The sequence below is a fragment of the Oncorhynchus kisutch genome, linkage group LG13 (assembly GCF_002021735.2).
Source record: "Oncorhynchus kisutch isolate 150728-3 linkage group LG13, Okis_V2, whole genome shotgun sequence".
NCBI classification, from domain to species: Eukaryota; Metazoa; Chordata; class Actinopteri; order Salmoniformes; family Salmonidae; genus Oncorhynchus; species Oncorhynchus kisutch.
Genome location: NC_034186.2, coordinates 29037821 through 29050005, shown reverse-complemented (window position 1 = coordinate 29050005; position 12185 = coordinate 29037821). Strand labels below are relative to the sequence as shown.

General features: G+C 40.6%; 1 protein-coding gene across 1 annotated transcript in view; it reads left to right on the top strand.

The window, feature by feature from the left end:
* The window catches only part of naaladl2 (N-acetylated alpha-linked acidic dipeptidase like 2), a 273612-nt gene that overhangs the window by 124548 nt on the left and 136879 nt on the right, over positions 1 to 12185 (top strand). The window lies entirely within an intron of this gene.

Below are 12185 nucleotides of genomic sequence, written 5' to 3'. Positions count from 1 at the left end.
TGTTTTTAGCTGATAGGAGCAGAACCCGGTGTGGTTATCTGCTGCAATAGACCAATAGCCCATCCAAGGACCGACGAGTTGTGCGTTCCGAGATGCCGTTCTGCACACCACTGTTGTACTGCGCCGTTATTTGATTGTTTGTGGCACGCCTGTTAGCCTGAACGAGCCATTCTCCTTCGACCTGTCTCATCAACTAGCTGTTTTTGCACAGAGGACTGCCGCTGACTGGATGTTTTATTTTTGTCACACTATTCTCTGTAAACCCTAGACATTGCGGTGTGTGAAAAGCCAAGGAGGCCGGCCGTCTCTGAGATACTGGAACCGGCACGCCTGGTACTGACGGTCAAACTATGCTCAAAGTTTCTTCGGTCACTTGTTTTGCCCATTCCAACGATCAATCATACAGTAACTGAATGCCTCAATGCCTGTCTGCCTGCTTTATATAGCAAGCCATGGCCACGTGACACTGTCTGTAGGAGCCAACCATTTTCATGAATGGGGTGGTGTACCTAATACACTGGCCACTGACTGTAGGTCAAATTTAAGATCCTACATCTGTGGGAGGACTGTTATATACCATATGGTGTGGTGGATGGGATAGCATTGGACAGGTGCAGAATGTACAGATACTGTATGCGCTTTGATCATACTACAGAGCCTGTGAGAAGTATAGTAGTTCATGCTGTGTCAAGCCTCCTTTCTGACAAAAGCAAGTTAACAGGCAAAATTATATTGATGTTTGGATCATTTAACATCTTGTTTGAATTCTAATGACACACACAACACGAGACATCATTTGCTAGGGAAGGATAATAGATTTTTAAAGTGACTGCCCGCTCATATGCCATAAGGTTCTATTCTATACTCACCCTATTGGATAATCATAACGCAACATAACGTAATCTACAATGTTTAGATGTTTTTAATAAACACTAAAGAGTCCTTATCAAGCTGATTATGCACTATGGTAGATGACACAGATGGGAAGCCCCATTGATATCTCGCTCCACCAGCCTTTTCCCTGTCATGTAAGGGTCAGATATACAGTCGGGTCCATGATTATTGGCACCCTTGATAAAGATTAGCAAAAAAGACTGTATGAAATAATACAAATACTGAGCTATATTGAATACTCAATTAAAAAAGTTGTATATTATTTCATACTAAACTGCCTAGTGAAAAATATGTTGTTTAAAGGGGCAATCAGCAGTTGTTAGATCTATTTTTAGACTTACAAATTAATGATATGTGTACCCATTGATTCTTGAAGAATAACTCATGGCTCATGGGTTATGGCTCATGAGTTTACAGTAGCTTAATTATCTCTTAAGGATTGTACACTTTTTTTCAATTTTCGCCTGACATAACCAAATCTAACTGCCTGTAGCACAGGACCTGAAGCAAGGATATGCATATTCTTGATACCATTTGAAAGGAATCCTTAGAAGTTTGTGGAAATGTGAAATTAATGTAGGAGAATATAACACATTAGATCTGGTAAAAGATAATACAAACCAAAAAACATGAGTAAGTCTGCCATGAGTTTGCCCAAATGTGCCGAATTGGTCAATTGATTCATTTTCAAGTACATAACTAAAGAAAACATACACAAATGCTATGGTGATAAAAAATGTAAGTTTACACACTCCCAGGAATGTCATACATGATGGATCATTAGTTTATACACTAACTTTCACACATCTAGATGACCAGATGGGGTGGGTGTGGAGCCAGAGACAGCAGTGGGGTCAAACTGTAGACTCCAGTTCCTACATTTCAACATAAAAATTGATTTTATCCAACAAAGCTATGCTACATTTTATCTCTGGGACCCTCAGGATGACAAATCAGAGCAAGATTACTGAATGTAGGTACATTATTTACCTTCAGAGGTGAATGTAGCAAACCAGTTGCCGTGATAAAAGTTGTTGTTGTTGTTGTGCACTCTCACCAAACAATAGCATGGTATTTTTTTCACTGTAATAGCTACTGTTAATTGGACACTGCACTGTATCACAACTGTCCGTGATTGGGAGTCCCATAGGGCGGCGCACAATTGGCCCAGCGTCGTCCGTGTTTGGCCGGTGTAGGTCGTCATAAATAAGCATTTGTTCTTAACTGAGTTGCCTAGTTAAATAAAGGTTAAATCAAAATTACAAATTAAAATCAGAACCCAACATATAAACTTGTTTTACTCCAATGTTTGTAAACAAAGTAAATGTAAACAAACACTCCATAGGCCAAAATATTGTTCAAACTATAATGTTGGTATCATGGATGGTAAGTCCTTGCATCTATAGCTGTGTCAATGAATTTGAGAGTGATTACATTTCTCCAACCCCATCCCTCAGCTTTTTACCGTAAACAATGGTGGGTTGTTTCGTAAACAGTGGTGGATTGTTTTTTTTGTTATTGCTTCATCTGCTGATTGGCCCTATAACAACTAGTAAAACATAGATTTTTTAAGATATGGGTCAAAATGATTGAAAACCTGTGGTTTGAATTGAAGAAGAAAGTTCATAAGCACAGATGAATAATATCAAGGATCTGGAAATATTCTGTATGGAGAAATGGTCTAAGATCCCTCCCAACGTGTTCTCCAATCTCATAAAAAGAAAAAGACTCACTGTTGTTATCCTCGCAAGGTGAGCCCACTGGGTAAAAACTGATTGATTCAACTTTTTTTCCACGTCATTTCAACAAAATAAATCTGTGTTTTGATGTTGAATCAACATGGTAAACATGGAAAAGTCTGTTTAGTTGGCGCCACTGATTTGAGTAATCCTCTCGTTCAACTTGCAGAGAAAGGAATCCGAAAATCTACCCCTAAACTTTGTTTCAACAAGTCAAAATCTGTTTCTATTTACTCCTCAGATACCCTAAAATGTAATCAAACTATTCTATCTTGCAGAAAGAAGTATGTTCAATAGGAAACCGATTTAGCAGGTGCGTAATGTCTTCATGGTGTGCTAAAACTGATATTTCTTATTTGTTTTTGAAGTTACAAGCCTGAAACCTTGAACATAGACTGCTGACACCCTGTGGAAGCCATATGAATTGCATCCAGGGAGCTAATTCTCAATATGACCTTTCTCTTGCATTTCTAAGAGGATGGTCTCTCAAAACAAAATAAATCTGGTTGGTGTCTCTTTGGATGTTCTCCTACTATTGTGTTTTATTCTCCTACATTATTTTAACATTTCTACACACTTCAAACCATTCTTTCCAATGGTACCAATTATATGCATATCCTAGCTTCAGGGCCTGAGCTACTGGCAGTTTACTTTTTGCACGTCATTCAGACAGGAAGTGGAGAAAAAAGGTGGCTTAGTCCTAAACAGGGGTGGCAATAATTTTGAGCCCTATCTTTATGAGATTTTTTTATGACTTGTTAAACAAAATCTCTTTCTCTGAGAAATGGTATTATTAGTATAAAATAATATAGTTTCCCCCAAAAATATATCATACAATATAGTTCAGGAGTATGATTTCTTTTTACACAGTATTTTTTTGCTCATCTTTATCAAAGGTGCCACTGATTATGGACCCCACTGTATCTAAGCCTCACTTCCAGGCTGTGATTACCATTCATTGGCAGCTTCTCTCTCATTAGCCCCAGACATTGAGCTCTAAATGATTGAGCATGTAGGATGTTTGTCTTCGAACACCCAACACCAGAGATGTGATTAGATTGTGAAGCCTGCAGTATCAGGTGGAATTGGCACATTGCATGGCAAGGGTTATATGCATGTATGTCCAATGCCCTCATGCACTGAGAAATGTGTGAAGGTTCCGTGCTTGACTTTACGGTCCTTTCCTCCCAATGCCACTCTTAAACAGTGAGAGTAAATGGCAGATATAATAGAAGTGGTCCTTTCTATCTATATTAGGTACATGGACTAATAGATGTCGATGTCTGTTCATTTGTGGTTCTGGTGAATGATGGAGAGGGAGAACTAATGTTCACATTGCAAAGTAATGCAGCGGGCTGCATTAAAGTATCCTGATTTACCATTTCAATGAGACAGGCAGTCTGGGTTTAGAGTTCGCACTCAATTTGTGCCAATGAGAGCAATTACAGACAAAGTGCACAGCTTTCAGGTATGTTAAATTATGCTTCACAGGTTGAAATAGTATCAAGAGATCATATGTAGTCATTCTAATTCTTATTAATGCAACCATAAGGAGACTTGCATATGTTTTCTTTCTTTCTCATTCTTATGGTGAAGGAATATCCTTGGTAACTTATTATTATTACAAAAAAAATTTAGGGGGTAGATCAGCGTAAATATTGCAGATAGATTGTAGCTTCCATTCATTTTATTATCTGTATCATTTCCAATCCCCAATATATTTTGTTGTAAATATATACCGTGCATTCAGAAAGTATTCATACCCCTTGACTTTCTCAACATTTTGTTACGTCACAGCCTTATTCTAAAACAGATTAAATTGTTATTTTCCCGCAGCAATCTACACACAATACCCCATAATGACAAAGAAAAAACAGATTTTTTGACATTTTTGCAAATTAATAAAAAAATACAAACTTAAATATTACATTTAAAGTTTAAGTCGGAAGTTTACATGAAAGACAGGGTCCTGAAAAAGAGATGTTCATTTTTTTGCTGAGTACTGTACATACATAAATACATACACATACACACACACACACACCCATATACATATACATATACACATATATATATACACATACAGTTGGAGTCTGAAGTTTAAATACATTTAAACTCAGTTTTTCACAATTCCTGACATTTAATCCAAGTAAAAATTCCCTGTTTTAGGTCAGAAATGTCAGATTAATAGTAGAGAGAATTATTTCTTTCAGCTTTTATTTCTTTCATCACATTCCCAGTGGGTCAGAAGTTTACATACACTCAATTAGTATTTGGTAGCATTGCCTTTAAATTGTTTAACTTGGGTCAAATGTTTTGGGTAGCCTTCCACAAGCTTCCCACAATAAGTTGGGTGAATTTTGGCCCATTCCTCCTGACTGAGCTGGTGTAACTGAGTCAGGTTTGTTGGCCTCCTTGCTCGCACGTGCTTTTTTAGTTTTTCCCATAACATTTTTATATAGGTTTAAGGTCAAGGCTTTGTGACGGCGACTCAAATACCTTGACTTTGTTGTCCTTAAGCCATGTTGCCACAACTTTGGAAGTCTGCTTGTGGTCATTGTTCATTTGGAAGACCAACAACACAGAGTTACACAAGGAATAAACAAAACATACAGTCAATAATACGGTAGAACAAAAGAAAACATAAAGTCTATATACAGTGAGTGCAAATGAGGTAAGTTAAGGAAATAAATAGGCCATGGTGGCGAAGTAATTACAATATAGCAATTAAACACTGGAATGGTAGATCGGCAGAAGATGAATGTGTAGGTTGAGATACTGGGGTGCAAAGGAGCAAAATAAATAAATAAATACCAGTATGGGGGATGAGGTAGGTAGATAGATGGGCTGTTTACAGATGGGCTATGTACAGGTGCAGTGATCTGTGAGCTGCTCTGACAGCTGGTGCTTAAAGCTAGTGAGGGAGATGTGAGTCTCCAGCTTCAGAGATTTTTGCAATTCGTTCCAGTCATGGGCAGCAGAGAACTGGAAGGAAAGATGACCAAAGGAGGAATTGGCTTTGGGGGTGACCAGTGAGATATACCTGCTGGAGCGTGTGCTACGAGTGGGTGCTGCTATGGTGACCAGTGAGCTGAGATAAGGCGGGGCTTTACCTAGCAGAGACTTGTAGATAACCTGTAGCCAGTGAGTTTGGCGACGAGTATGAAGCGAGGGCCAACCAACGAGAGCGTACAGGTCGCAATGGTGGGTTGTGTATGGGGCTTTGGTGACAAAACGGATGGCACTGTGATAGACTGCATCCAGTTTGTTGAGTAGAGTGTTGGAGGCTATTTTATAGATGACATCACCGAAGTCAAGGATCGGTAGGATGGTCAGTTTTACGATTGTATGTTTGGCAGCATGAGTGAAGGTTGCTTTGTTGCAATATAGGAAGCCGATTCTAGATTCAATTTTGGATTGGAGATGCTTAATGTGAGTCTGGAAGGAGAGTTTACAGTCTAACCAGACACCCAGGTATTTGTAGTTGTCCACGTATTCTAAGTCCGAGCCGTCCAGAGTAGTGATGCTGGACGGGCGAGCAGGTGCGGGCAGTGATCGATTGAATAGCATGCATTTAGTTTTACTTGCGTTTAAGAGCATTTGGAGGCCACGAAAGGAGAGTTGTATGGCATTGAAGCTCATCTGGAGGTTAGTTAACAGTGTCCAAGGAGGGGCCAGAAGTATACAGAATGGTGTTGTATGCATAGAGGTGGATCAGAGAATCACCAGCAGCAAGAGGAACATCATAGATGTACTGTATATAGAAAAGAGAGTCAGCCCAAGAATTCAACCCTGTGGCACATCCATAGAGATTGTCAGAGGTCCGGACAACAGGCCCTCCGATTTGACACACTGAACTCTATCAGAGAAGTAGTTGGTAAACCAGGCGAGGCAATCATTTGAGAAACCAAGGCTGTCGAGTCTGCCAATAAGAATTTTGTGATTGACAGAGTCGAAAGCCTTGGCCAGGTCAATGAATACGGCTGCACAGTAATGTCTCTTATCGATGGCAGTTATGATGTCGTTTAGAATCTTGAGCGTGGTTGAGGTGTACCCATGACCAGCTCTGAAACCAGATTTCATAGCGGATAAGGTATGATGGGATTCGAAATGGTCAATAATCTGTTTGTTAACTTGGCTTTCGAAGACAGGGAAGGATAGGTAGATGTCTGTAGCAGTTTGGGTCTAGATTGTCGCCCCCTTTGAAGAGGGGGATGACCACGGTAGCTTTCCAATCTTTGGGAATCTCAGACGATACGAAAGAGAGGTTGAACAGGCTAGTAATAGGGGTTGCAACAATTTCGGCAGATAATTTTAGAAAGAGAGGGTCCAGATTGTCTAGCCTGGCTGATTTGTAGGGGTCCAGATTTTGCAGCTATTTTAGAACATCAGCTATCTGGATTTGGGTAAAGGAGAAATGGTGGGGGCTTTGGCGGGTTGCTGTGGAGGGTGCCGGGCAGTTGACCGGGGTAGGGGTAGCCATGTGGAAGGCATGGCCAGCCGTAGAGTAATGCTTATTGAAATTCTCAATTATAGTGGATTTATCAGTGGTGACAGTGTTTCCTAGCCTCAGAGCAGTGGGCAGCTGGGAGGAGGTGCTCTTATTCTCCATGGACTTTACAGTGTCCCAGAACTTTTTTTGAGTTAGTACTACAGGATGCTAATTTCTGTTTGAAAAAGCTTGCCTTAGCTTTTCTAACTGCCTATGTATATTTGTTCCTAACTTCCCTGAAAAGTTGCATATCACGGGTGCTATTAGATGCTAATGCAGAACGTGTTTTGTGCTGGTCAAGGGCAGACAGGTCTGGAGTGAACCAAGGACTATATCTATTCCTAGTTCAATTTTTTTTGAGAGGGGCATGCTTATTTAAGATGTTGAGGAAGGCACTTTTAAAGAATAGCCAGGCATCATCTACTGACGGGATGAGGTCAATGTCATTCCAGGATACCCCGGCCAGGTCGATTAGAAAGGCCTGCTCGCAGAAGTGTTTCAGGGAGCATTTGACAGTGATGAGGGGTGGTCGTTTGGTCACGGACCCATTACGGATGCAGGCAATGAGGCAGTGATCGCTGAGATCTTGATTGAAAACAGCAGAGGTGTATTTGGAGGGCGAGTTAGTTAGGATGACATCTATGAGGGTGCCCGTGTTTACTGATTTGGGGTTGTACCCACCCAAACCTGGTGGGTTCATTGATAATTTGTGTGAGATTGAGGGCATCAAGCTTAGATTGTAGGATGGCCGAGGTGTTAAGCATGTCCCAGTTTAGGTCACCTAGTAGCACGAGCTCAGAAGATAGATGGGGGGCAATCAATTCACATATGGTATCGAGGGCACAGCTGGGGCCAGAGGGAGGTCTATAGCAAGCGGCAACAGTAAGAGACTTGTTTCTGGAAAGGTGCATTTTTAGAAGTAGAACCTCAAATTGTTTGGGTACAGACTTAGATGATGCCATCTATTTTGTGAAGTGCCTCCACAACATGATGCTGCCACCCCATGCTTCACGGTTAGGATGGTGTTCTTCGGCTTGCAAGCCTCCCCCTTTTTCCTCACAAACACAACGATGGTCATTATGGCCAAAGTTCTATTTTTGTTTCATCAGACCAGAGGACATTTCTCCAAAAAGTAGGATCTTTCTCCCCATGTGCAGTTACAAAATGCTTATTTACAATGATGGCCTACACCGGCCAAATCCAGACAGAGCTGGGCCAATTGTGCACTGCCCTATAGGTCTCTCAATGATGGCTGGTTGTGATACAGCCTAGATTTCAACCAGGGTCTCTGCAGGGATGTTTCAAGCACTGTGATGCAGTGCCTTAGACTGCTGCGCCACTCGGGAGCCCCTGTTCTTCCTCTGTAATATTTCTGTACAGCTGTTGATTTTACATTATTAATAGAAAAAAAGGTTAATAGAAGTTAGTAGAGATTAAGGTTAGTAGAGATGGAGGAGACTAAATAGAAAACTTATGTTTAAAGTACTTTGCTTCCTCTTTCAAAATATTGTTTGGTGAATTATGAGTGACTCCGTCATTTGTAACCAGTTTCACTAAATTATTTTTGGTATCATTTTTCACTATATTCCATCCAGTTCACTTTATTTGTTTAATATATTACACTTGACCTTTCTTTAATTAGTCCCTCCATTGCTCTGTAATTTATTGTAGATGTCAACACAATGATGATTTCATTTAAATGTTTATTTTGAGGAAACATATACACTTTTCACCAGGAAGTCCTTAGCATGCACACTTTTCTTCGGATGAGTTTGTTTGTATAAGTCAAATGTCATGCTCCTTTCTCTTGAAGGACAGGTGCTAGATGAAAATGAATGGCTATGGATGGTCTCTAGAATTAACTAAATATAAGCTAACTCTTCCTATGAAGACCCTGTTCATAATGCATCGTAGACTCACTTGCTTTTGATCCATCCAGAGCCATAAGAACAAAGCCACTGATTTTGCAATTAAAAAGCTTTTATCAGCCACACATGCCCTCATCAGGTTGTCATGTTGCAGAAGCGCTCTCTGTTTTCTCTCTCAGCACACAAGGTGTTAGAGGTTGTTGCCATTTAGCCAGAGGCCTCTGTGATTCATGAGCAGGTATTACAATGCCAAGAAGGTTTTTAAACATTATGTCTGTCACTGATTTCTCTACCCCCACAAGTCAAGCGTTTCCAGATCCATGCAGAAAGGGATACTACTCTATGTCAGCAACTAGATAGAGTTTGCCCCGCTAACATTTCCCTGGTAGCGGACTACAGTCTGTTTGTATCGATGTACACATGTACACAAGATAGGAAGGGCAGATAGAAAGCCTTGGCTCTGTGCAGACCTATATTTTCCCACAGTGTATAATAAGTACATGTGCAATACAATCTTCTAAAAATATATAGGATAGTTACAGATTTAACACTTGTCTGTGTACATTTTAACAGTATGGGCTCTATTTTCGGATGGTGTTAAGCCAGCGCAATTGTCAAATGCACGCTCGTTGGCAATTTCAACCTGTACTACCCTTGCGCCAGGATTGGTCATTTATCTGTCTTATATATGCTTGCTTGCACTGAGGTGGAAGGGGTTGCAATATCTGAGGTGTGTCCTTAAAAACATGTGCCAAAGTGCCAATTTCAGGCAGAGCTGGTGGGGATATTTAAGACCAAACAAAGCTGGTGTTAGCCGTAACACGGTTGGTTATGGCATGGATTCTGACCACAGAAGCGTATCCTATTCAGTCTTGACTCATAGGGCCATATGCGCATGGAACAGGAGAGATGTGCTTTTTGTGCCCGTAAACCTCGTATTTAGAAGCATAAAACAATGAATGTTTTTTTCCATTTCGTTTCATTTCATTAAAAACCAAGCCTCCCCTCATCTCAATTAAAACTTTTTTGTTTGTTCTGCCCAAGTAGTCAAGACTATCAATAAAGGGTTTTGCTCGTGAGACCGCTTTGAAATAAATCTTAATCACCAAAGCTTTATTAAAAGTTAGTGTTTGGGAGCAGCAAGACAGTAAGCAGACATCCCCCTTTAATCTATGTAATGTATTATTTTGGATGTGCATGAGCAATGCTGTTCAACAGCAATACTGTTCAACAGCAATGCTTCGAGTATCTTTCTTATCCTGGCCATGCATTAGCCAAGTAGCCTATCCATAAGGTTCTAAATGTTTCTACTTCTGAGGCTTTTGCCTTCATGCTTTTGCATTATTCTCAATTCACATAGGCTTACCTGCAGTGCACACCCCATTCGGCTATTATCCATCCGCATTTCAAAAGAGAAAGTCTTGTCCGGTTACAAAAGACGGGATCCACCAAATATATTCAAATGATTCAGTCCTATAACGCTGAGTCGGAAGTTTACATACACTTAGGTTGGAGTCATTAAAACTTGTTTTTCAACCACTCCACACATTTCTTGTTAACAAACTATAGTTTTGGCAAGTTGGTTAGGACGTCTACGTTGTGCATGACACAAGTAATTTTTCCAACAATTGTTTACAGACAGATTATTTCTCTTATAATTCACTGTATCACAATTCCAGTGGGTCAGGAGTTTACATACACTAAGTTGACTGTGCCTTTAAACAGCTGGGAAAACTCCAGAAAATAGTGTAATGGCTTTAGAAGCTTCTGATAGGCTAATTGGCATCATTTGAGTCGATTGGAGGTTTACCTGTGGATGTATTTCAAGGCCTACCTTCAAACTCAGTGCCTCTTTCTTGACATCATGGGAAAATAAAAATAACAATTGTAGACCTCCACAAGTCTGGTTCATCCTTGGGAGCAATTTCCAAACGCCTGAAGGTACCACGTTCATCTGTACAAACAATAGTACACAAGTATAAACACCATGGGACCACGCAGCCGTCATACCGCTCAGGAAGGGGACATGTTCTGTCTCCTAGAGATGAACGTACTTTGGTGCGAAAAGTGCAAATCAATCCCAGAACAACAGAAAGGACCTTGTGAAGATGTTGGAGGAAACAGGTACAAAAGTATCTATAAGCCATAGTAAAACGAGTCCTATATCGACATAACCTGAAAGGCCGCTCAGCAAGGAAGAAGCCACTGCTCCAAAACCGCCATAAAAAAAGCCAGACTACGGTTTGCAACTGAACATGGATCGTACTTTTTGGAGAAATGTCCTCTGGTCTGATGAAACAAAAATAGAACTGTTTGGCCATTGTTATGTTTGAAGGCAAAAGGGGGAGGCTTGCAAGCCGAAGCACATCATCCCAACCGTGTGGCAGCATGATGTTTTGGGGGTGCTTTGCTGCAGGACGGACTGGTGCACTTCACAAAATAGTTGGCATGATGAGGGAGGACAATTATGTGGATATATAGAAGCAACATTGCAAGACATCAGTCAGGAAGTTAAAGCTTGCTTGCAAATGAATCTTCCAAATGGACAATGACCCCAAGCAGACTTCCAAAGTTGTGGCAAAATGGCTTAAGGACATCAAAGTCAAGGTATTGGAGTGGCCATCACAAAGCCCTGACCTCAATCCCATAAAACATTTGTGGTCAGAACTGAAAAAGCGTGTGCGAGCAAGGAGACCTACAAATCTGACTCAGTTACACCAGCTCTGTCAAAATTCACCCAACTTATTGTGGGAAGCTTGTGGAAGGATACCCAAAACATTTGACCCAAGTTAAATAATTTAAAGGCAATGCTACCAAATACTAATTGAGTGTATGTAAACTTCTGACCCACTGGGAATGTGACGAATGTCCTTGCTGTTGCCAATGCTATTTAATAAACTGTATTGTATCAATCCACAATATACTAGGACAATAATATTTTGTGCCCCCTGCCGTATTGGAGTTGATGACAATGCAATGGCCGTCAATAACCTACAGAGATTGAGACAAAGGCTTGCAGTATTAAGCCATGAAACGCGTTGATCGACCAGTGAGTGGCCAAGCTCTCGTCACACATACAATTGATTTATTCATCAAAACCTAGCCCTTATGCCCCACCGCCAACTATTGCGCTCATAATTCCTGCTGTGAAAATAGCAAAAATATTTCTGATACGTCCACGCACATGAGTAT